Raw genomic sequence first — 4,675 nt, forward strand, 5'->3', positions numbered from 1 at the left:
AAACTTCCCTAATTTGGAAAACATTCATCCAGATCCTGGAGGCAGAGAGAACTCCCATCAAAATCAACAAAAGCAGGTTAACACCAAGACATAGTATAATGAAATTTGCAAAATAGACTGATTTAAAGAAAAAGCTGCAAGACAAAAGAAGTCCTTAACTGACAAGGGAATATCCACAAAGCTATCTGGAGATTTCCTTTAAAAAAAAAAAAAAATTTATTTATTTATTTATTTATTTATTTATTTATTTATTTATTCATGAGAGACAGAGACAGAGACAGAGAGACAGGCAGAGGGAGAAGCAGGCTCCATGCAGGGAGCCTGACATGGGACTGGATCCCTGGTCTCCAGGATCACACCCTGGACTGAAGGCAGTGCTAAACCACTGAGCCACCGGGGCTGCCCTATCTGGAGATTTCTCAACAGAAACTTGGCAAGCCAGAAAAGAGTGGCATGATATATTTAAAGTGCTGAATTGAGGGGCACCTGGGTGGCTCAAATGTCTGCCTTCAGCTCAAGTCATAATTCCAGGGTCCTGGGATTGAGCCCTACATCAGGCTCTCTGCTCAATGGGGAGCCTGCTTCTCCTTCTCCCTCTCACTCCCCATGCTTGTGCTCTCTCACTCTCCCTCTGTCAAATAAATAAATAAAATCTTTTTAAAAACAAATGAACAAACTAAAGTGCTGAATGGAACACATCTGCAGCCAAGAAGAATACTCTATCCATTGAGGCTATTATGCAGAACAGAAGGAGAGACAGTTTCCCAGACAAAAACTAAAGGAGTTTGTGACCACTAAACCAGCGCTGTAAGAAAACATTAAAAGAGACTCTTTGAGTGCAAAGGAGAAACTAAAAGTGACAAAAGCAAGAAAGGATCAGAGAAACTCTACAGAAACAATGATAAAACAAGTAATAAAATGGCAATAAACGCATATCTTTCAATAATCACTTTGAATGTAAAGAGACTAAACATTCCCATTAAAAGATATAAGGTGTTGGAATGGATAAAAATCAAGGCCTATCTATAATGCTGTCCACCAGAGACTCATTCTAGATCTAAGGATACCTGCAGTTTGAAAGTGAGGAATGGAGAAACATTTATCACTGAAATAAATGTCAAAACAAAGCTGGAGTAGCAATACTTATATTGGCCAAACTAGGCTTTAAAATAAAGGTTATAAAAAGTGACCAAAAGGGCATTACATAATCATAAAGAGAATAACACAAAAAGATGATATGACAATTATATATATTTATGCAACCAACATGGGAGCACCCAAATATATAAAGCAATTAATAACAAACACAAAGGAATTAATTGATAATAACACAATAATAGTAGGAACTTTAAGATCCCATTTACATCAATGGATAGATTATCTAAACAAAAACTATACAAGGAAACAATGGATTTGAAAGACACAATGCGCCAGATGGACTTACATATGAGGGAAGTATATAGTAATACACATCTATTTCAAGAAGAAAAAAAAATCTCAAATAAACAACCAAAACTTACACCTAAAGGAGCTAGGAAAAGAAAAACAAATTAAAATAAAACCAGTAAAAGGAAGGAAATAATAAATATTAGAGCAGAAATAAGTGATATAGAAACAAAAAAAATAGAACATAATGATGAAACTAGGTGCTAGTTCTTTGAAAAACTTAATAAAATTCATAATCTCTAACCAGACTTATCAAAAAGAGAAAGGATCCAAAAAAAGAAATCACAAATGAGAAAGGAAAAATAACAACCAACACTGCAGAAATACAAACAATTACAGGAGAATATTATGAAAAACTATATGCCAATAAATTTGACAACCTGGAAGAAATAAATTCCAGAAACATATCAACTACCAAAACTGAAGCAGAAGAAATAGAAAACTTGGACAGACTAATAACCAAGAAAGAAACTGAATCAATAATTAAAAAACTTCCAGGAAACAAAAGTCCAGGGCCAGACAGCTTCACAGGGAAACTCCACCAAATATTTTATAAAGATTGTATTTATTTATTTCAGAGATAGAGAGAGAGAGAGAGCAGAGGGAGGGGCAGAGACAGATAAAGAGAGAGAATCCCAAGCAGACTCCCCAGTGAGTGCAGTGCCTGATACAGGGCTTGATCCCACAACCCTGAGATCATGACCTGAGATGAAATCAAGAGTTGGATGCTTAACCAACACAGCCACCGAGGTGCCCCTCTACCAGACATTTAAAAGACGGCTAATATTTATTCCTCTATAACCATTCCAAAAAATAGAAAAAGAAGAAAAACTTCCAAATTAATTCTATGAGGCTAGCATTATCCTGATAGAAAAACCAGATAAACACTCCACGAAAAACGAGAACTAAAGGCCAATATCCCTGATAAATATGGATGCAAAAATTCTCGATAAAAATATTAGCAAACCAACTCCAACAATACATTAAAAAATCATTCACCACAATCAAGTGGGATTTATTCCTGAGATGCCAGAGTAGTTCAATAGTTGCAAATCAGTCAATGTGATACACCACATTAATGCAAAAAAAGGTGCAGAAATGATCATTTCAATAGGTGCAGAAAAAGCATTTGACAAAGTGCAACATCTCATTCATGATAAAAACCCTCAACAAAGTGAGTTTAGGGAGGAACATAATTCAGCATAAGAAAGGTCATGAAAAACCCACAGCTAATATCATCCTCAAATGGGGAAAAACTGTTCCTCTACAGTCAGGAACAAGACAGAGATGTCCACTCTCATCACTGTTATTTAACATAGTACTGGAAGTCCTAGTCACAGGAATCAGACAACAAAAAGATCAAATCAGACAATAAAAGGCATCCAACTTGGCAAGGAAGAAGTAACACTTTCATTTTCTCAGTTAACTATGATACTCTATATAGAACCCAAAAGTCTCCATCAAGAAACCGTTAAACTAATAAATTCAGTAAAGCTGCAGGATACAAAATCAATGTACAGAAATCTGTTGCATTTCTATACACCAATAATGAGACAACACAATGAGAAATTAAGGAATCAATCTCATTTACAATTGCACGAAAACCAATGAGATACCTAGGAATAAACTTAACCAAAGAGGTGAAAGATCTGTATTCTGAACACTGTAAAACATTGATGAAAGAAATTGAAGATGACACAAAGAAATGGAAGGACATTCCATGCTCATGGATTGGAAGGCCAAATCTTGTCAAAATGTCTATACTACCCAAAGCAATCTTCACATGTAATGGAATCTCTATCAGAATCTCTATCAGAGCTAGAACAAACAATCCTAAAATTTGTATGGAAGCACGAAAGACCCCGAATAATCGCAGCAACCTTGAAAAAGAAAAGCAAATCTGGAGCTGTGGTGGGGCTTGCTGGGGTCACGGTGGAGAATCACTGCAAGCTGCTGCTGCTGCAAGCCCGGGGTGGCCTCGGGGCGGGCTCGGTGCCCTGGCCCAGGACCCCCGCCGCGTGTCCAAGTGGGTCCGGCTCAACGTTGGCGGCACCTACCTCCTCACCACCTGGCAGACCCCCTGCCGGGACCCGAAATCCTTCCGTCCTGTCTGTGCCAGGCCAACCCCGACCTGGACTCAGACAAGGATGAAACTGGTGCCCATTTAGTCGACAGAGACCCCTACTTTGGGCCTGCGCTGAACTACCTGAGCTCAGGAAGCGGGTCATTAACAAAGATCTCGCAGAGGAAGGAGTGTTGGAGGGAAGGGAATTTTACAATATCACCTCACTAATAAAACTTGTAAAGGACAAAATTCCAGAACGAGACAGCAAAACCTCCCAGGTGCCGGTGAAGCACGTATACCATGTGCTGCAGCGACAGGTGGAGGAGCTCACCCAGATGGTGTCCACCATCTGATGGCTGGAAGTTCGAGCAGCTGGTCAGCGTCGGCTCTTCCTACAACCACGGGAGCCAGGACCAGGCCGAGTTCCTCTGCGTGGTCTCCAAGGCCAGTGAGCCCAGTGAGAAAGCCAAGATTGTGCAAGAACGGGGTTCAAGGATGTGAGAAGCACAGCGTTGACAGCTGAAGGAACATTTTATCTTGTCCCAAGTTGCAACGATCTGCCATGTGGAGGAAGCTTGGCCCTGCGAAGAAACCTGCCTTTGACAATTCTCCATGGAGATCTGGGTGTGGATCCTTCTTTTTGCCTCTGAGGTGGGCGGTGAGAGAGGGGACCACCTGCCTGAGACCTTTTCTTGACTCAATATGCTACCTCTAAAACTACTTTTGGATAAAAGTTTCCCATTAATTATTCATATCCCAATCCAATAATTTAAGTATATTTTCTTTTATTGCTTTAGTATGTTTAACCAACTTGGAAGATTTATTAATTCAATCCCCCCTGGGAGCAGGCGTGCTAGCCAGGTGGGTGTCCCCCTGGGGGCCTCTGCTCAGTGTTCCCCATGCTGCATGGGCCCAAGGCAGGAAGCTTCCAGCCAACCCCTGTAATCACAGAAGGTCATTTGAAGGACAGCACTCTTGGTGCTAACATAACATAAACAGTCTGTGACAGAGCCTGGGCCTTGCTGGTAGGAAGTGGCTGCAGCGCCGTGGCCACAGGCTCTGGGTGCCCACTGGTCACCGCACACGTGCACCAGGCCCTGGTCCTTGGGTCAGGGAGTCCACTCTGCCTTCCAGGCAAAAGAGGTTGGCAGTTTCTTGCAGCCC

At 41.0% G+C, this 4,675-nt stretch overlaps 1 pseudogene; it reads left to right on the plus strand.

The window, feature by feature from the left end:
* The first annotated feature begins 3,200 nt into the window (after positions 1 to 3,200).
* Positions 3,201 to 4,085, plus strand: LOC112649732 (BTB/POZ domain-containing protein KCTD5-like; annotated as a pseudogene).
* Positions 4,086 to 4,675: the final 590 nt, after the last annotated feature.

Source organism: Canis lupus, chromosome 11 (assembly GCF_003254725.2).
Source record: "Canis lupus dingo isolate Sandy chromosome 11, ASM325472v2, whole genome shotgun sequence".
Classification (NCBI taxonomy): Eukaryota; Metazoa; Chordata; class Mammalia; order Carnivora; family Canidae; genus Canis; species Canis lupus.